Source organism: Triturus cristatus, chromosome 12 (assembly GCF_964204655.1).
Source record: "Triturus cristatus chromosome 12, aTriCri1.1, whole genome shotgun sequence".
Taxonomy (NCBI): domain Eukaryota; kingdom Metazoa; phylum Chordata; class Amphibia; order Caudata; family Salamandridae; genus Triturus; species Triturus cristatus.
Window position 1 is genome coordinate 727,044,824 of NC_140595.1, and position 19,936 is coordinate 727,064,759.

Genomic DNA, 19,936 nt, shown 5'->3' on the forward strand with positions numbered 1-19,936 from the left:
TCAACTTTTAAAATAGCAAAATATTGCTTAAAAATCACAACAGTAACTAAAACGAATTTACTCACTTGTTTCCAAGAACTGTCCCAGGACTGAATCTAGGATCCAGTCCTGGATTTAGAAAAGTAATCCTGAAAGTAATTAATTGCATATAACTTAAAATTCCCATTGAGCTCAATGTATTATTGTGATTCAAATTGTGTTGCCTATTGCAATAAACTGTAACTATGACCTGCAAAAGTCAATTGCCTATTGCAAAGTATTTAACTAAAGCATCTCATTCTGAGAAAGTATATTTTGATACCTATTGTTGGTTCTAAAATAAAACAACAATATCTTTTGTATTCAAACCAATGGCCTAGAGTTCAGTTCTTGAGTGTGTGAGACCATTTGCTGACTGAGTGTGTACAACAAATGTTTTACACTGTACTCTGATACTGCCTTACTGCTCGGCAAGCTACCACTTTAGAGAGTAAGGTTATATCTAACTTTAGCCTCTGCCAAACCTCTGGGGACTGGGGACTCTGTGCACACTGTACCTATTTGGGAACAGTATATACAGAGCCACTTTCTCACAGTAGTGATAAAGTGATTAGAGTCCTAAGGCCAACATAAAGATACAGCAAAACGTGAGGTGAAAAGCAAAAAGGTTGCTGGTAGGCCACCTTAAGGATGCCAGGTCTAACAAAAACTGAACTAAGGATAACATGAGTAAAACATCAGGTTTCTCTACTGCATTTGGTGAGACAAGTGGGCCTTCTTTTATCTTCCATTCAAGCAATCTTTGACAGACCCCTTTATTATAGAGCTTTTCAAGGATTAAAGATAAGGCACTTACAAAGGAGTCCCAAATAATCAGAGATGGTTGACTTCTGTAATATAGGTCGTAGACTAAAAGCAGCACAAAAACAGAGTGCAACAGGGTCCAAAAAACTTGAGTGCCACAAGAGAGTTTGAATGCAAGCGTATCCTTTTACAGATCCAGAGATATACTCATGCAATTTTTATTTTTAGGACAGAACGTGCATGATGAAAAAAACATTGTTTTTAAAAAGCGCATTGCAGAATATCAGTACTTTGATGTGGGAAAACTTCAAAACTTTCAAACAAAATATTTGTAGGCAGCTTACAGCAAGTTGTTGTGGCCGAGTGGTTAAGGCGATGGACTAGAAATCCATTGGGGTATCCCCGCGCAGGTTCGAATCCTGCCAACAACGAGAATCTTTTTATTATCGGCTACAATTTCAGAAGTTAACCTTTAGTATTTCTTCCATTTCAGTTTTATAAATAGGTGGCTTATTTTTGTGTCACTATTGCCTCTCCACATATTTGTTATCGCTACCTCTTTCATGTCTTTGCTACACCTCATTCCTACTTTAGCACTGGTGTAAACGCTTCAAATTATTATACCGTTGCTCTCTCATTCATACCTGCGCATGCACTTGAAATTTACTTTACCAATAAAAGACGCAAAGAGAGAAATAGAACAAAAGTGCTGGCTGGATTGGCAAACACACTTCATAAAACTGCATTTTCTTTTTTATTCTCCCCCGTGTTACATGCTTAACCTCCCCATGTGTAATTTCTCTTAACCTGCTGTCCCAGGAAGAGAATTTCATGTACAGGCTCTTTCTGTGTTTTTTTCCCTAGTCTGTCTTTCCCATTTCTTAGCTGTGTAACTGTTCCTTTACGCGCTCTATTTAAACGCCATCCATCTCATTTGAGCTCCTTGCTCCCGCTTCTGTTTTCTCCACCTCTCATACTGCCAGTTCTCTCTTTCTCTGTGGTTGGTGGCTACTTTCCTGAGCTTCCGAAGCCACGTGGTTCCTGCCTCTTGTTGTCAGACTTGAATTGGAAAAGGAACCATATTAACAAGCCTTTACCACTCACACACAGCGGAAGTTTATACTTTAATTCAGTGAGCTAAGAAAAGCGTGTTGTGGGTCCCCTACGAGCCATTGTGCTTGCTTCATCATCATTTGGCACCAGTCATTAGCCGCAGCTCTGCTAATGAGCCACTGAGGTCAGTTTCAATATTTACTCAAAAACATAACCATGCAGCCCACCCCTCAACTGTGTATTTATCCTGCTTTTCTGCTGTTCGTGTGATTAGCTGGGAGGAGCTCACGGCGACATCCTCCCTATAAAAGTGTAGATGGATCACTCTCTAACTCTTTCTTGCTTCACATACAAATGGCTTGAAAGGTGCAGGGAAGATGCAGGTCTAATAGACAGAATAGAAGGCCTGTGCCAGGTGGGTTGCTCTGCATTGGTGTCCCATCACAGGTCCGCAAGTGTAATGTGTGATCTTTGACTCCTGGCATTTCACAAGCAGGCGGCCAGGAAACGGTTTCAGCCTATCAACCACTGAGGAGACGCAGCCTCTGAATGAGGAATGAGGAAGCAATGAATACATCCAGCCTATCACAGGAACAGCCCTGAGTGTTCCGAATTATAAATTCTCCATGTCATTGTATGTCGTTGAGCCCAAGTAGCTCGCCGTGATCGTATAGTGGTTAGTACTCTGCGTTGTGGCCGCAGCAACCTCGGTTCGAATCCGAGTCACGGCATTGTGGTTGGCAATGTCACGGCAGTTGGGTGTTAATTTTACAGAATTAGCAAATGTACCAGTGGTTTTTGTAAAATGTCTATTAAAAACAGATCCTTTCAAATATTTAAACCATCTAACAACAAATGATTTAAACTCGCATGATATAAGCTGTAGCTATAATGTATTTACTTACATAAATTATCGTTCTTGAACCTATTGGGGGTGGAGGGGGAGCGGAGCTCACCCCCCAGGTGCAGTTGAGTGACCTGTGTTGTGGCTCTCTAGAGGGAAGGCACAAATTTTGCTGTCACCCATCCCAATCCAGACGTGTATTGGGGCCAGGTTTCAGGCAAATAGAGCAGTAAGTGCAGAGACATGTTCACTCTCTAAAAGTGGCATTTCTAAAATAGTAAAGTTAAATCCAACCTCACCAGTAAGTAGGATTTTCAATAAATAAATAAAGCTACTCCTCTCCGATATGGAATTACCAAATAAAAAGTATAGGGGAATACACAGAGCTAACCTATGAGAGGGGTAGACCTCACAGTAGTGAAAAATGAAATAGACTGTTTGGTACTTACAGGACACGCGAACCACCAAAGTACATATCTTATTTTTTACTTACATAGCATCATGCACCTAGGACTACCTAGGGCCTACCTTAGGTGTAAATTATATGTAATAAAAGGGGAGTTTAAGGCTTGGCAAGTAGGCTGGGACTCCCCTGGGAGACCCCTGAGTCTATGCCCAGAACCATAACTCTGCCAGTCGAGTACTTACCTAAAAGCCGATAACTCACTTTTCTTCCATAGGCTAACATTGAGTGGTTTCACTTGGAAATTCTTCTAAGTGGTGTGGAGTTTTGGAACTTTAAAATATTCATCTAAAATCAGCCGAACAACGAATTCTGATTTACTCACCTGTTATCAGGAGAGACCTCAGTGCTGCATCTTGGAGCTCGGTACTGACCCTGAAAAGTAATTTTAACCGTACTTACCAGTAACTCGAATTTCCTTCCATGGGATATAATTGCCTGCTTTTTGCTGAAAATTTTCTAAGTGTCGATTTTTGAAACTTACAAATATTCTTTAAAAATCGTACCAACTGTGAAAACGTAATTGTTTACCTGTTTTAGATAGATGTCCCAGTACTGAGCCTAGGAGCCCAGCACTGGATTACAAAAGTAACGAGAACGTACTTTACCCGTAACTTGAATTTTCTTCCATAGGAAACCATTGACTGTTTTTCTGTGAAATTTCTTCTAAGTGTCGATTTTGCAAACATGTAAATATTCCTTAAAAATCGCCTGTATAACTTAAACGCAGTTTCTCAACTGCTTACAAGTGGTACAGTAGTGCTGGATCTAGGATCCAACACTGACCTAGAAAACGTAACCATAACCCCACTTACCTGCTAAGTGAATTTCCTTCCATAGGATAACATTGGTAATTTGATCAGCAAAAGTTTCTAAGTGTCAACTTTTAAAATAGCAAAATATTGCTTAAAAATCACAACAGTAACTAAAACGAATTTACTCACTTGTTTCCAAGAACTGTCCCAGGACTGAATCTAGGATCCAGTCCTGGATTTAGAAAAGTAATCCTGAAAGTAATTAATTGCATATAACTTAAAATTCCCATTGAGCTCAATGTATTATTGTGATTCAAATTGTGTTGCCTATTGCAATAAACTGTAACTATGACCTGCAAAAGTCAATTGCCTATTGCAAAGTATTTAACTAAAGCATCTCATTCTGAGAAAGTATATTTTGATACCTATTGTTGGTTCTAAAATAAAACAACAATATCTTTTGTATTCAAACCAATGGCCTAGAGTTCAGTTCTTGAGTGTGTGAGACCATTTGCTGACTGAGTGTGTACAACAAATGTTTTACACTGTACTCTGATACTGCCTTACTGCTCGGCAAGCTACCACTTTAGAGAGTAAGGTTATATCTAACTTTAGCCTCTGCCAAACCTCTGGGGACTGGGGACTCTGTGCACACTGTACCTATTTGGGAACAGTATATACAGAGCCACTTTCTCACAGTAGTGATAAAGTGATTAGAGTCCTAAGGCCAACATAAAGATACAGCAAAACGTGAGGTGAAAAGCAAAAAGGTTGCTGGTAGGCCACCTTAAGGATGCCAGGTCTAACAAAAACTGAACTAAGGATAACATGAGTAAAACATCAGGTTTCTCTACTGCATTTGGTGAGACAAGTGGGCCTTCTTTTATCTTCCATTCAAGCAATCTTTGACAGACCCCTTTATTATAGAGCTTTTCAAGGATTAAAGATAAGGCACTTACAAAGGAGTCCCAAATAATCAGAGATGGTTGACTTCTGTAATATAGGTCGTAGACTAAAAGCAGCACAAAAACAGAGTGCAACAGGGTCCAAAAAACTTGAGTGCCACAAGAGAGTTTGAATGCAAGCGTATCCTTTTACAGATCCAGAGATATACTCATGCAATTTTTATTTTTAGGACAGAACGTGCATGATGAAAAAAACATTGTTTTTAAAAAGCGCATTGCAGAATATCAGTACTTTGATGTGGGAAAACTTCAAAACTTTCAAACAAAATATTTGTAGGCAGCTTACAGCAAGTTGTTGTGGCCGAGTGGTTAAGGCGATGGACTAGAAATCCATTGGGGTATCCCCGCGCAGGTTCGAATCCTGCCAACAACGAGAATCTTTTTATTATCGGCTACAATTTCAGAAGTTAACCTTTAGTATTTCTTCCATTTCAGTTTTATAAATAGGTGGCTTATTTTTGTGTCACTATTGCCTCTCCACATATTTGTTATCGCTACCTCTTTCATGTCTTTGCTACACCTCATTCCTACTTTAGCACTGGTGTAAACGCTTCAAATTATTATACCGTTGCTCTCTCATTCATACCTGCGCATGCACTTGAAATTTACTTTACCAATAAAAGACGCAAAGAGAGAAATAGAACAAAAGTGCTGGCTGGATTGGCAAACACACTTCATAAAACTGCATTTTCTTTTTTATTCTCCCCCGTGTTACATGCTTAACCTCCCCATGTGTAATTTCTCTTAACCTGCTGTCCCAGGAAGAGAATTTCATGTACAGGCTCTTTCTGTGTTTTTTTCCCTAGTCTGTCTTTCCCATTTCTTAGCTGTGTAACTGTTCCTTTACGCGCTCTATTTAAACGCCATCCATCTCATTTGAGCTCCTTGCTCCCGCTTCTGTTTTCTCCACCTCTCATACTGCCAGTTCTCTCTTTCTCTGTGGTTGGTGGCTACTTTCCTGAGCTTCCGAAGCCACGTGGTTCCTGCCTCTTGTTGTCAGACTTGAATTGGAAAAGGAACCATATTAACAAGCCTTTACCACTCACACACAGCGGAAGTTTATACTTTAATTCAGTGAGCTAAGAAAAGCGTGTTGTGGGTCCCCTACGAGCCATTGTGCTTGCTTCATCATCATTTGGCACCAGTCATTAGCCGCAGCTCTGCTAATGAGCCACTGAGGTCAGTTTCAATATTTACTCAAAAACATAACCATGCAGCCCACCCCTCAACTGTGTATTTATCCTGCTTTTCTGCTGTTCGTGTGATTAGCTGGGAGGAGCTCACGGCGACATCCTCCCTATAAAAGTGTAGATGGATCACTCTCTAACTCTTTCTTGCTTCACATACAAATGGCTTGAAAGGTGCAGGGAAGATGCAGGTCTAATAGACAGAATAGAAGGCCTGTGCCAGGTGGGTTGCTCTGCATTGGTGTCCCATCACAGGTCCGCAAGTGTAATGTGTGATCTTTGACTCCTGGCATTTCACAAGCAGGCGGCCAGGAAACGGTTTCAGCCTATCAACCACTGAGGAGACGCAGCCTCTGAATGAGGAATGAGGAAGCAATGAATACATCCAGCCTATCACAGGAACAGCCCTGAGTGTTCCGAATTATAAATTCTCCATGTCATTGTATGTCGTTGAGCCCAAGTAGCTCGCCGTGATCGTATAGTGGTTAGTACTCTGCGTTGTGGCCGCAGCAACCTCGGTTCGAATCCGAGTCACGGCATTGTGGTTGGCAATGTCACGGCAGTTGGGTGTTAATTTTACAGAATTAGCAAATGTACCAGTGGTTTTTGTAAAATGTCTATTAAAAACAGATCCTTTCAAATATTTAAACCATCTAACAACAAATGATTTAAACTCGCATGATATAAGCTGTAGCTATAATGTATTTACTTACATAAATTATCGTTCTTGAACCTATTGGGGGTGGAGGGGGAGCGGAGCTCACCCCCCAGGTGCAGTTGAGTGACCTGTGTTGTGGCTCTCTAGAGGGAAGGCACAAATTTTGCTGTCACCCATCCCAATCCAGACGTGTATTGGGGCCAGGTTTCAGGCAAATAGAGCAGTAAGTGCAGAGACATGTTCACTCTCTAAAAGTGGCATTTCTAAAATAGTAAAGTTAAATCCAACCTCACCAGTAAGTAGGATTTTCAATAAATAAATAAAGCTACTCCTCTCCGATATGGAATTACCAAATAAAAAGTATAGGGGAATACACAGAGCTAACCTATGAGAGGGGTAGACCTCACAGTAGTGAAAAATGAAATAGACTGTTTGGTACTTACAGGACACGCGAACCACCAAAGTACATATCTTATTTTTTACTTACATAGCATCATGCACCTAGGACTACCTAGGGCCTACCTTAGGTGTAAATTATATGTAATAAAAGGGGAGTTTAAGGCTTGGCAAGTAGGCTGGGACTCCCCTGGGAGACCCCTGAGTCTATGCCCAGAACCATAACTCTGCCAGTCGAGTACTTACCTAAAAGCCGATAACTCACTTTTCTTCCATAGGCTAACATTGAGTGGTTTCACTTGGAAATTCTTCTAAGTGGTGTGGAGTTTTGGAACTTTAAAATATTCATCTAAAATCAGCCGAACAACGAATTCTGATTTACTCACCTGTTATCAGGAGAGACCTCAGTGCTGCATCTTGGAGCTCGGTACTGACCCTGAAAAGTAATTTTAACCGTACTTACCAGTAACTCGAATTTCCTTCCATGGGATATAATTGCCTGCTTTTTGCTGAAAATTTTCTAAGTGTCGATTTTTGAAACTTACAAATATTCTTTAAAAATCGTACCAACTGTGAAAACGTAATTGTTTACCTGTTTTAGATAGATGTCCCAGTACTGAGCCTAGGAGCCCAGCACTGGATTACAAAAGTAACGAGAACGTACTTTACCCGTAACTTGAATTTTCTTCCATAGGAAACCATTGACTGTTTTTCTGTGAAATTTCTTCTAAGTGTCGATTTTGCAAACATGTAAATATTCCTTAAAAATCGCCTGTATAACTTAAACGCAGTTTCTCAACTGCTTACAAGTGGTACAGTAGTGCTGGATCTAGGATCCAACACTGACCTAGAAAACGTAACCATAACCCCACTTACCTGCTAAGTGAATTTCCTTCCATAGGATAACATTGGTAATTTGATCAGCAAAAGTTTCTAAGTGTCAACTTTTAAAATAGCAAAATATTGCTTAAAAATCACAACAGTAACTAAAACGAATTTACTCACTTGTTTCCAAGAACTGTCCCAGGACTGAATCTAGGATCCAGTCCTGGATTTAGAAAAGTAATCCTGAAAGTAATTAATTGCATATAACTTAAAATTCCCATTGAGCTCAATGTATTATTGTGATTCAAATTGTGTTGCCTATTGCAATAAACTGTAACTATGACCTGCAAAAGTCAATTGCCTATTGCAAAGTATTTAACTAAAGCATCTCATTCTGAGAAAGTATATTTTGATACCTATTGTTGGTTCTAAAATAAAACAACAATATCTTTTGTATTCAAACCAATGGCCTAGAGTTCAGTTCTTGAGTGTGTGAGACCATTTGCTGACTGAGTGTGTACAACAAATGTTTTACACTGTACTCTGATACTGCCTTACTGCTCGGCAAGCTACCACTTTAGAGAGTAAGGTTATATCTAACTTTAGCCTCTGCCAAACCTCTGGGGACTGGGGACTCTGTGCACACTGTACCTATTTGGGAACAGTATATACAGAGCCACTTTCTCACAGTAGTGATAAAGTGATTAGAGTCCTAAGGCCAACATAAAGATACAGCAAAACGTGAGGTGAAAAGCAAAAAGGTTGCTGGTAGGCCACCTTAAGGATGCCAGGTCTAACAAAAACTGAACTAAGGATAACATGAGTAAAACATCAGGTTTCTCTACTGCATTTGGTGAGACAAGTGGGCCTTCTTTTATCTTCCATTCAAGCAATCTTTGACAGACCCCTTTATTATAGAGCTTTTCAAGGATTAAAGATAAGGCACTTACAAAGGAGTCCCAAATAATCAGAGATGGTTGACTTCTGTAATATGGGTCGTAGACTAAAAGCAGCACAAAAACAGAGTGCAACAGGGTCCAAAAAACTTGAGTGCCACAAGAGAGTTTGAATGCAAGCGTATCCTTTTACAGATCCAGAGATATACTCATGCAATTTTTATTTTTAGGACAGAACGTGCATGATGAAAAAAACATTGTTTTTAAAAAGCGCATTGCAGAATATCAGTACTTTGATGTGGGAAAACTTCAAAACTTTCAAACAAAATATTTGTAGGCAGCTTACAGCAAGTTGTTGTGGCCGAGTGGTTAAGGCGATGGACTAGAAATCCATTGGGGTATCCCCGCGCAGGTTCGAATCCTGCCAACAACGAGAATCTTTTTATTATCGGCTACAATTTCAGAAGTTAACCTTTAGTATTTCTTCCATTTCAGTTTTATAAATAGGTGGCTTATTTTTGTGTCACTATTGCCTCTCCACATATTTGTTATCGCTACCTCTTTCATGTCTTTGCTACACCTCATTCCTACTTTAGCACTGGTGTAAACGCTTCAAATTATTATACCGTTGCTCTCTCATTCATACCTGCGCATGCACTTGAAATTTACTTTACCAATAAAAGACGCAAAGAGAGAAATAGAACAAAAGTGCTGGCTGGATTGGCAAACACACTTCATAAAACTGCATTTTCTTTTTTATTCTCCCCCGTGTTACATGCTTAACCTCCCCATGTGTAATTTCTCTTAACCTGCTGTCCCAGGAAGAGAATTTCATGTACAGGCTCTTTCTGTGTTTTTTTCCCTAGTCTGTCTTTCCCATTTCTTAGCTGTGTAACTGTTCCTTTACGCGCTCTATTTAAACGCCATCCATCTCATTTGAGCTCCTTGCTCCCGCTTCTGTTTTCTCCACCTCTCATACTGCCAGTTCTCTCTTTCTCTGTGGTTGGTGGCTACTTTCCTGAGATTCCGAAGCCACGTGGTTCCTGCCTCTTGTTGTCAGACTTGAATTGGAAAAGGAACCATATTAACAAGCCTTTACCACTCACACACAGCGGAAGTTTATACTTTAATTCAGTGAGCTAAGAAAAGCGTGTTGTGGGTCCCCTACGAGCCATTGTGCTTGCTTCATCATCATTTGGCACCAGTCATTAGCCGCAGCTCTGCTAATGAGCCACTGAGGTCAGTTTCAATATTTACTCAAAAACATAACCATGCAGCCCACCCCTCAACTGTGTATTTATCCTGCTTTTCTGCTGTTCGTGTGATTAGCTGGGAGGAGCTCACGGCGACATCCTCCCTATAAAAGTGTAGATGGATCACTCTCTAACTCTTTCTTGCTTCACATACAAATGGCTTGAAAGGTGCAGGGAAGATGCAGGTCTAATAGACAGAATAGAAGGCCTGTGCCAGGTGGGTTGCTCTGCATTGGTGTCCCATCACAGGTCCGCAAGTGTAATGTGTGATCTTTGACTCCTGGCATTTCACAAGCAGGCGGCCAGGAAACGGTTTCAGCCTATCAACCACTGAGGAGACGCAGCCTCTGAATGAGGAATGAGGAAGCAATGAATACATCCAGCCTATCACAGGAACAGCCCTGAGTGTTCCGAATTATAAATTCTCCATGTCATTGTATGTTGTTGAGCCCAAGTAGCTCGCCGTGATCGTATAGTGGTTAGTACTCTGCGTTGTGGCCGCAGCAACCTCGGTTCGAATCCGAGTCACGGCATTGTGGTTGGCAATGTCACGGCAGTTGGGTGTTAATTTTACAGAATTAGCAAATGTACCAGTGGTTTTTGTAAAATGTCTATTAAAAACAGATCCTTTCAAATATTTAAACCATCTAACAACAAATGATTTAAACTCGCATGATTATAAGCTGTAGCTATAATGTATTTACTTACATAAATTATCGTTCTTGAACCTATTGGGGGTGGAGGGGGAGCGGAGCTCACCCCCCAGGTGCAGTTGAGTGACCTGTGTTGTGGCTCTCTAGAGGGAAGGCACAAATTTTGCTGTCACCCATCCCAATCCAGACGTGTATTGGGGCCAGGTTTCAGGCAAATAGAGCAGTAAGTGCAGAGACATGTTCACTCTCTAAAAGTGGCATTTCTAAAATAGTAAAGTTAAATCCAACCTCACCAGTAAGTAGGATTTTCAATAAATAAATAAAGCTACTCCTCTCCGATATGGAATTACCAAATAAAAAGTATAGGGGAATACACAGAGCTAACCTATGAGAGGGGTAGACCTCACAGTAGTGAAAAATGAAATAGACTGTTTGGTACTTACAGGACACGCGAACCACCAAAGTACATATCTTATTTTTTACTTACATAGCATCATGCACCTAGGACTACCTAGGGCCTACCTTAGGTGTAAATTATATGTAATAAAAGGGGAGTTTAAGGCTTGGCAAGTAGGCTGGGACTCCCCTGGGAGACCCCTGAGTCTATGCCCAGAACCATAACTCTGCCAGTCGAGTACTTACCTAAAAGCCGATAACTCACTTTTCTTCCATAGGCTAACATTGAGTGGTTTCACTTGGAAATTCTTCTAAGTGGTGTGGAGTTTTGGAACTTTAAAATATTCATCTAAAATCAGCCGAACAACGAATTCTGATTTACTCACCTGTTATCAGGAGAGACCTCAGTGCTGCATCCTGGAGCTCGGTACTGACCCTGAAAAGTAATTTTAACCGTACTTACCAGTAACTCGAATTTCCTTCCATGGGATATAATTGCCTGCTTTTTGCTGAAAATTTTCTAAGTGTCGATTTTTGAAACTTACAAATATTCTTTAAAAATCGTACCAACTGTGAAAACGTAATTGTTTACCTGTTTTAGATAGATGTCCCAGTACTGAGCCTAGGAGCCCAGCACTGGATTACAAAAGTAACGAGAACGTACTTTACCCGTAACTTGAATTTTCTTCCATAGGAAACCATTGACTGTTTTTCTGTGAAATTTCTTCTAAGTGTCGATTTTGCAAACATGTAAATATTCCTTAAAAATCGCCTGTATAACTTAAACGCAGTTTCTCAACTGCTTACAAGTGGTACAGTAGTGCTGGATCTAGGATCCAACACTGACCTAGAAAACGTAACCATAACCCCACTTACCTGCTAAGTGAATTTCCTTCCATAGGATAACATTGGTAATTTGATCAGCAAAAGTTTCTAAGTGTCAACTTTTAAAATAGCAAAATATTGCTTAAAAATCACAACAGTAACTAAAACGAATTTACTCACTTGTTTCCAAGAACTGTCCCAGGACTGAATCTAGGATCCAGTCCTGGATTTAGAAAAGTAATCCTGAAAGTAATTAATTGCATATAACTTAAAATTCCCATTGAGCTCAATGTATTATTGTGATTCAAATTGTGTTGCCTATTGCAATAAACTGTAACTATGACCTGCAAAAGTCAATTGCCTATTGCAAAGTATTTAACTAAAGCATCTCATTCTGAGAAAGTATATTTTGATACCTATTGTTGGTTCTAAAATAAAACAACAATATCTTTTGTATTCAAACCAATGGCCTAGAGTTCAGTTCTTGAGTGTGTGAGACCATTTGCTGACTGAGTGTGTACAACAAATGTTTTACACTGTACTCTGATACTGCCTTACTGCTCGGCAAGCTACCACTTTAGAGAGTAAGGTTATATCTAACTTTAGCCTCTGCCAAACCTCTGGGGACTGGGGACTCTGTGCACACTGTACCTATTTGGGAACAGTATATACAGAGCCACTTTCTCACAGTAGTGATAAAGTGATTAGAGTCCTAAGGCCAACATAAAGATACAGCAAAACGTGAGGTGAAAAGCAAAAAGGTTGCTGGTAGGCCACCTTAAGGATGCCAGGTCTAACAAAAACTGAACTAAGGATAACATGAGTAAAACATCAGGTTTCTCTACTGCATTTGGTGAGACAAGTGGGCCTTCTTTTATCTTCCATTCAAGCAATCTTTGACAGACCCCTTTATTATAGAGCTTTTCAAGGATTAAAGATAAGGCACTTACAAAGGAGTCCCAAATAATCAGAGATGGTTGACTTCTGTAATATGGGTCGTAGACTAAAAGCAGCACAAAAACAGAGTGCAACAGGGTCCAAAAAACTTGAGTGCCACAAGAGAGTTTGAATGCAAGCGTATCCTTTTACAGATCCAGAGATATACTCATGCAATTTTTATTTTTAGGACAGAACGTGCATGATGAAAAAAACATTGTTTTTAAAAAGCGCATTGCAGAATATCAGTACTTTGATGTGGGAAAACTTCAAAACTTTCAAACAAAATATTTGTAGGCAGCTTACAGCAAGTTGTTGTGGCCGAGTGGTTAAGGCGATGGACTAGAAATCCATTGGGGTATCCCCGCGCAGGTTCGAATCCTGCCAACAACGAGAATCTTTTTATTATCGGCTACAATTTCAGAAGTTAACCTTTAGTATTTCTTCCATTTCAGTTTTATAAATAGGTGGCTTATTTTTGTGTCACTATTGCCTCTCCACATATTTGTTATCGCTACCTCTTTCATGTCTTTGCTACACCTCATTCCTACTTTAGCACTGGTGTAAACGCTTCAAATTATTATACCGTTGCTCTCTCATTCATACCTGCGCATGCACTTGAAATTTACTTTACCAATAAAAGACGCAAAGAGAGAAATAGAACAAAAGTGCTGGCTGGATTGGCAAACACACTTCATAAAACTGCATTTTCTTTTTTATTCTCCCCCGTGTTACATGCTTAACCTCCCCATGTGTAATTTCTCTTAACCTGCTGTCCCAGGAAGAGAATTTCATGTACAGGCTCTTTCTGTGTTTTTTTCCCTAGTCTGTCTTTCCCATTTCTTAGCTGTGTAACTGTTCCTTTACGCGCTCTATTTAAACGCCATCCATCTCATTTGAGCTCCTTGCTCCCGCTTCTGTTTTCTCCACCTCTCATACTGCCAGTTCTCTCTTTCTCTGTGGTTGGTGGCTACTTTCCTGAGATTCCGAAGCCACGTGGTTCCTGCCTCTTGTTGTCAGACTTGAATTGGAAAAGGAACCATATTAACAAGCCTTTACCACTCACACACAGCGGAAGTTTATACTTTAATTCAGTGAGCTAAGAAAAGCGTGTTGTGGGTCCCCTACGAGCCATTGTGCTTGCTTCATCATCATTTGGCACCAGTCATTAGCCGCAGCTCTGCTAATGAGCCACTGAGGTCAGTTTCAATATTTACTCAAAAACATAACCATGCAGCCCACCCCTCAACTGTGTATTTATCCTGCTTTTCTGCTGTTCGTGTGATTAGCTGGGAGGAGCTCACGGCGACATCCTCCCTATAAAAGTGTAGATGGATCACTCTCTAACTCTTTCTTGCTTCACATACAAATGGCTTGAAAGGTGCAGGGAAGATGCAGGTCTAATAGACAGAATAGAAGGCCTGTGCCAGGTGGGTTGCTCTGCATTGGTGTCCCATCACAGGTCCGCAAGTGTAATGTGTGATCTTTGACTCCTGGCATTTCACAAGCAGGCGGCCAGGAAACGGTTTCAGCCTATCAACCACTGAGGAGACGCAGCCTCTGAATGAGGAATGAGGAAGCAATGAATACATCCAGCCTATCACAGGAACAGCCCTGAGTGTTCCGAATTATAAATTCTCCATGTCATTGTATGTTGTTGAGCCCAAGTAGCTCGCCGTGATCGTATAGTGGTTAGTACTCTGCGTTGTGGCCGCAGCAACCTCGGTTCGAATCCGAGTCACGGCATTGTGGTTGGCAATGTCACGGCAGTTGGGTGTTAATTTTACAGAATTAGCAAATGTACCAGTGGTTTTTGTAAAATGTCTATTAAAAACAGATCCTTTCAAATATTTAAACCATCTAACAACAAATGATTTAAACTCGCATGATTATAAGCTGTAGCTATAATGTATTTACTTACATAAATTATCGTTCTTGAACCTATTGGGGGTGGAGGGGGAGCGGAGCTCACCCCCCAGGTGCAGTTGAGTGACCTGTGTTGTGGCTCTCTAGAGGGAAGGCACAAATTTTGCTGTCACCCATCCCAATCCAGACGTGTATTGGGGCCAGGTTTCAGGCAAATAGAGCAGTAAGTGCAGAGACATGTTCACTCTCTAAAAGTGGCATTTCTAAAATAGTAAAGTTAAATCCAACCTCACCAGTAAGTAGGATTTTCAATAAATAAATAAAGCTACTCCTCTCCGATATGGAATTACCAAATAAAAAGTATAGGGGAATACACAGAGCTAACCTATGAGAGGGGTAGACCTCACAGTAGTGAAAAATGAAATAGACTGTTTGGTACTTACAGGACACGCGAACCACCAAAGTACATATCTTATTTTTTACTTACATAGCATCATGCACCTAGGACTACCTAGGGCCTACCTTAGGTGTAAATTATATGTAATAAAAGGGGAGTTTAAGGCTTGGCAAGTAGGCTGGGACTCCCCTGGGAGACCCCTGAGTCTATGCCCAGAACCATAACTCTGCCAGTCGAGTACTTACCTAAAAGCCGATAACTCACTTTTCTTCCATAGGCTAACATTGAGTGGTTTCACTTGGAAATTCTTCTAAGTGGTGTGGAGTTTTGGAACTTTAAAATATTCATCTAAAATCAGCCGAACAACGAATTCTGATTTACTCACCTGTTATCAGGAGAGACCTCAGTGCTGCATCCTGGAGCTCGGTACTGACCCTGAAAAGTAATTTTAACCGTACTTACCAGTAACTCGAATTTCCTTCCATGGGATATAATTGCCTGCTTTTTGCTGAAAATTTTCTAAGTGTCGATTTTTGAAACTTACAAATATTCTTTAAAAATCGTACCAACTGTGAAAACGTAATTGTTTACCTGTTTTAGATAGATGTCCCAGTACTGAGCCTAGGAGCCCAGCACTGGATTACAAAAGTAACGAGAACGTACTTTACCCGTAACTTGAATTTTCTTCCATAGGAAACCATTGACTGTTTTTCTGTGAAATTTCTTCTAAGTGTCGATTTTGCAAACATGTAAATATTCCTTAAAAATCGCCTGTATAACTTAAACGCAGTTTCTCAACTGCTTACAAGTGGTACAGTAGTGCTGGATCTAGGATCCAACACTGACCTAGAAAACGTAACCATAACCCCACTTACCTGCTAAGTGAATTTCCTTCCATAGGATAACATTGGTAATTTGATCAGCAAAAGTTTCTAAGTGTCAACTTTTAAAATAGCAAAATATTGCTTAAAAATCACAACAGTAACTAAAACGAATTTACTCACTTGTTTCCAAGAACTGTCCCAGGACTGAATCTAGGATCCAGTCCTGGATTTAGAAAAGTAATCCTGAAAGTAATTAATTGCATATAACTTAAAATTCCCATTGAGCTCAATGTATTATTGTGATTCAAATTGTGTTGCCTATTGCAATAAACTGTAACTATGACCTGCAAAAGTCAATTGCCTATTGCAAAGTATTTAACTAAAGCATCTCATTCTGAGAAAGTATATTTTGATACCTATTGTTGGTTCTAAAATAAAACAACAATATCTTTTGTATTCAAACCAATGGCCTAGAGTTCAGTTCTTGAGTGTGTGAGACCATTTGCTGACTGAGTGTGTACAACAAATGTTTTACACTGTACTCTGATACTGCCTTACTGCTCGGCAAGCTACCACTTTAGAGAGTAAGGTTATATCTAACTTTAGCCTCTGCCAAACCTCTGGGGACTGGGGACTCTGTGCACACTGTACCTATTTGGGAACAGTATATACAGAGCCACTTTCTCACAGTAGTGATAAAGTGATTAGAGTCCTAAGGCCAACATAAAGATACAGCAAAACGTGAGGTGAAAAGCAAAAAGGTTGCTGGTAGGCCACCTTAAGGATGCCAGGTCTAACAAAAACTGAACTAAGGATAACATGAGTAAAACATCAGGTTTCTCTACTGCATTTGGTGAGACAAGTGGGCCTTCTTTTATCTTCCATTCAAGCAATCTTTGACAGACCCCTTTATTATAGAGCTTTTCAAGGATTAAAGATAAGGCACTTACAAAGGAGTCCCAAATAATCAGAGATGGTTGACTTCTGTAATATGGGTCGTAGACTAAAAGCAGCACAAAAACAGAGTGCAACAGGGTCCAAAAAACTTGAGTGCCACAAGAGAGTTTGAATGCAAGCGTATCCTTTTACAGATCCAGAGATATACTCATGCAATTTTTATTTTTAGGACAGAACGTGCATGATGAAAAAAACATTGTTTTTAAAAAGCGCATTGCAGAATATCAGTACTTTGATGTGGGAAAACTTCAAAACTTTCAAACAAAATATTTGTAGGCAGCTTACAGCAAGTTGTTGTGGCCGAGTGGTTAAGGCGATGGACTAGAAATCCATTGGGGTATCCCCGCGCAGGTTCGAATCCTGCCAACAACGAGAATCTTTTTATTATCGGCTACAATTTCAGAAGTTAACCTTTAGTATTTCTTCCATTTCAGTTTTATAAATAGGTGGCTTATTTTTGTGTCACTATTGCCTCTCCACATATTTGTTATCGCTACCTCTTTCATGTCTTTGCTACACCTCATTCCTACTTTAGCACTGGTGTAAACGCTTCAAATTATTATACCGTTGCTCTCTCATTCATACCTGCGCATGCACTTGAAATTTACTTTACCAATAAAAGACGCAAAGAGAGAAATAGAACAAAAGTGCTGGCTGGATTGGCAAACACACTTCATAAAACTGCATTTTCTTTTTTATTCTCCCCCGTGTTACATGCTTAACCTCCCCATGTGTAATTTCTCTTAACCTGCTGTCCCAGGAAGAGAATTTCATGTACAGGCTCTTTCTGTGTTTTTTTCCCTAGTCTGTCTTTCCCATTTCTTAGCTGTGTAACTGTTCCTTTACGCGCTCTATTTAAACGCCATCCATCTCATTTGAGCTCCTTGCTCCCGCTTCTGTTTTCTCCACCTCTCATACTGCCAGTTCTCTCTTTCTCTGTGGTTGGTGGCTACTTTCCTGAGATTCCGAAGCCACGTGGTTCCTGCCTCTTGTTGTCAGACTTGAATTGGAAAAGGAACCATATTAACAAGCCTTTACCACTCACACACAGCGGAAGTTTATACTTTAATTCAGTGAGCTAAGAAAAGCGTGTTGTGGGTCCCCTACGAGCCATTGTGCTTGCTTCATCATCATTTGGCACCAGTCATTAGCCGCAGCTCTGCTAATGAGCCACTGAGGTCAGTTTCAATATTTACTCAAAAACATAACCATGCAGCCCACCCCTCAACTGTGTATTTATCCTGCTTTTCTGCTGTTCGTGTGATTAGCTGGGAGGAGCTCACGGCGACATCCTCCCTATAAAAGTGTAGATGGATCACTCTCTAACTCTTTCTTGCTTCACATACAAATGGCTTGAAAGGTGCAGGGAAGATGCAGGTCTAATAGACAGAATAGAAGGCCTGTGCCAGGTGGGTTGCTCTGCATTGGTGTCCCATCACAGGTCCGCAAGTGTAATGTGTGATCTTTGACTCCTGGCATTTCACAAGCAGGCGGCCAGGAAACGGTTTCAGCCTATCAACCACTGAGGAGACGCAGCCTCTGAATGAGGAATGAGGAAGCAATGAATACATCCAGCCTATCACAGGAACAGCCCTGAGTGTTCCGAATTATAAATTCTCCATGTCATTGTATGTCGTTGAGCCCAAGTAGCTCGCCGTGATCGTATAGTGGTTAGTACTCTGCGTTGTGGCCGCAGCAACCTCGGTTCGAATCCGAGTCACGGCATTGTGGTTGGCAATGTCACGGCAGTTGGGTGTTAATTTTACAGAATTAGCAAATGTACCAGTGGTTTTTGTAAAATGTCTATTAAAAACAGATCCTTTCAAATATTTAAACCATCTAACAACAAATGATTTAAACTCGCATGATTATAAGCTGTAGCTATAATGTATTTACTTACATAAATTATCGTTCTTGAACCTATTGGGGGTGGAGGGGGAGCGGAGCTCACCCCCCAGGTGCAGTTGAGTGACCTGTGTTGTGGCTCTCTAGAGGGAAGGCACAAATTTTGCTGTCACCCATCCCAATCCAGACGTGTATTGGGGCCAGGTTTCAGGCAAATAGAGCAGTAAGTGCAGAGACATGTTCACTCTCTAAAAGTGGCATTTCTAAAATAGTAAAGTTAAATCCAACCTCACCAGTAAGTAGGATTTTCAATAAATAAATAAAGCTACTCCTCTCCGATATGGAATTACCAAATAAAAAGTATAGGGGAATACACAGAGCTAACCTATGAGAGGGGTAGACCTCACAGTAGTGAAAAATGAAATAGACTGTTTGGTACTTACAGGACACGCGAACCACCAAAGTACATATCTTATTTTTTACTTACATAGCATCATGCACCTAGGACTACCTAGGGCCTACCTTAGGTGTAAATTATATGTAATAAAAGGGGAGTTTAAGGCTTGGCAAGTAGGCTGGGACTCCCCTGGGAGACCCCTGAGTCTATGCCCAGAACCATAACTCTGCCAGTCGAGTACTTACCTAAAAGCCGATAACTCACTTTTCTTCCATAGGCTAACATTGAGTGGTTTCACTTGGAAATTCTTCTAAGTGGTGTGGAGTTTTGGAACTTTAAAATATTCATCTAAAATCAGCCGAACAACGAATTCTGATTTACTCACCTGTTATCAGGAGAGACCTCAGTGCTGCATCCTGGAGCTCGGTACTGACCCTGAAAAGTAATTTTAACCGTACTTACCAGTAACTCGAATTTCCTTCCATGGGATATAATTGCCTGCTTTTTGCTGAAAATTTTCTAAGTGTCGATTTTTGAAACTTACAAATATTCTTTAAAAATCGTACCAACTGTGAAAACGTAATTGTTTACCTGTTTTAGATAGATGTCCCAGTACTGAGCCTAGGAGCCCAGCACTGGATTACAAAAGTAACGAGAACGTACTTTACCCGTAACTTGAATTTTCTTCCATAGGAAACCATTGACTGTTTTTCTGTGAAATTTCTTCTAAGTGTCGATTTTGCAAACATGTAAATATTCCTT

At 40.4% G+C, this 19,936-nt stretch overlaps 10 non-coding genes across 10 annotated transcripts; all 10 read left to right on the top strand.

The window, feature by feature from the left end:
- The first annotated feature begins 1,132 nt into the window (after window positions 1-1,132).
- Window positions 1,133-1,214, top strand: TRNAS-AGA (transfer RNA serine (anticodon AGA)). The gene has a single exon. It is a non-coding gene; the product is annotated as a tRNA-Ser (tRNA).
- Window positions 1,215-2,495: 1,281 nt separating this feature from the next.
- Window positions 2,496-2,567, top strand: TRNAH-GUG (transfer RNA histidin (anticodon GUG)). Its single transcript has one exon. It is a non-coding gene; the product is annotated as a tRNA-His (tRNA).
- A 2,587-nt stretch (window positions 2,568-5,154) lies between these two features.
- On the top strand, window positions 5,155-5,236 carry TRNAS-AGA (transfer RNA serine (anticodon AGA)). Its single transcript has one exon. It is a non-coding gene; the product is annotated as a tRNA-Ser (tRNA).
- A 1,281-nt stretch (window positions 5,237-6,517) lies between these two features.
- Window positions 6,518-6,589, top strand: TRNAH-GUG (transfer RNA histidin (anticodon GUG)). Its single transcript has one exon. It is a non-coding gene; the product is annotated as a tRNA-His (tRNA).
- Window positions 6,590-9,176: 2,587 nt separating this feature from the next.
- TRNAS-AGA (transfer RNA serine (anticodon AGA)) lies at window positions 9,177-9,258 on the top strand. Its single transcript has one exon. It is a non-coding gene; the product is annotated as a tRNA-Ser (tRNA).
- Window positions 9,259-10,539: 1,281 nt separating this feature from the next.
- TRNAH-GUG (transfer RNA histidin (anticodon GUG)) lies at window positions 10,540-10,611 on the top strand. The gene has a single exon. It is a non-coding gene; the product is annotated as a tRNA-His (tRNA).
- Window positions 10,612-13,199: 2,588 nt separating this feature from the next.
- Window positions 13,200-13,281, top strand: TRNAS-AGA (transfer RNA serine (anticodon AGA)). Its single transcript has one exon. It is a non-coding gene; the product is annotated as a tRNA-Ser (tRNA).
- A 1,281-nt stretch (window positions 13,282-14,562) lies between these two features.
- TRNAH-GUG (transfer RNA histidin (anticodon GUG)) lies at window positions 14,563-14,634 on the top strand. Its single transcript has one exon. It is a non-coding gene; the product is annotated as a tRNA-His (tRNA).
- A 2,588-nt stretch (window positions 14,635-17,222) lies between these two features.
- On the top strand, window positions 17,223-17,304 carry TRNAS-AGA (transfer RNA serine (anticodon AGA)). Its single transcript has one exon. It is a non-coding gene; the product is annotated as a tRNA-Ser (tRNA).
- Window positions 17,305-18,585: 1,281 nt separating this feature from the next.
- TRNAH-GUG (transfer RNA histidin (anticodon GUG)) lies at window positions 18,586-18,657 on the top strand. Its single transcript has one exon. It is a non-coding gene; the product is annotated as a tRNA-His (tRNA).
- Window positions 18,658-19,936: the final 1,279 nt, after the last annotated feature.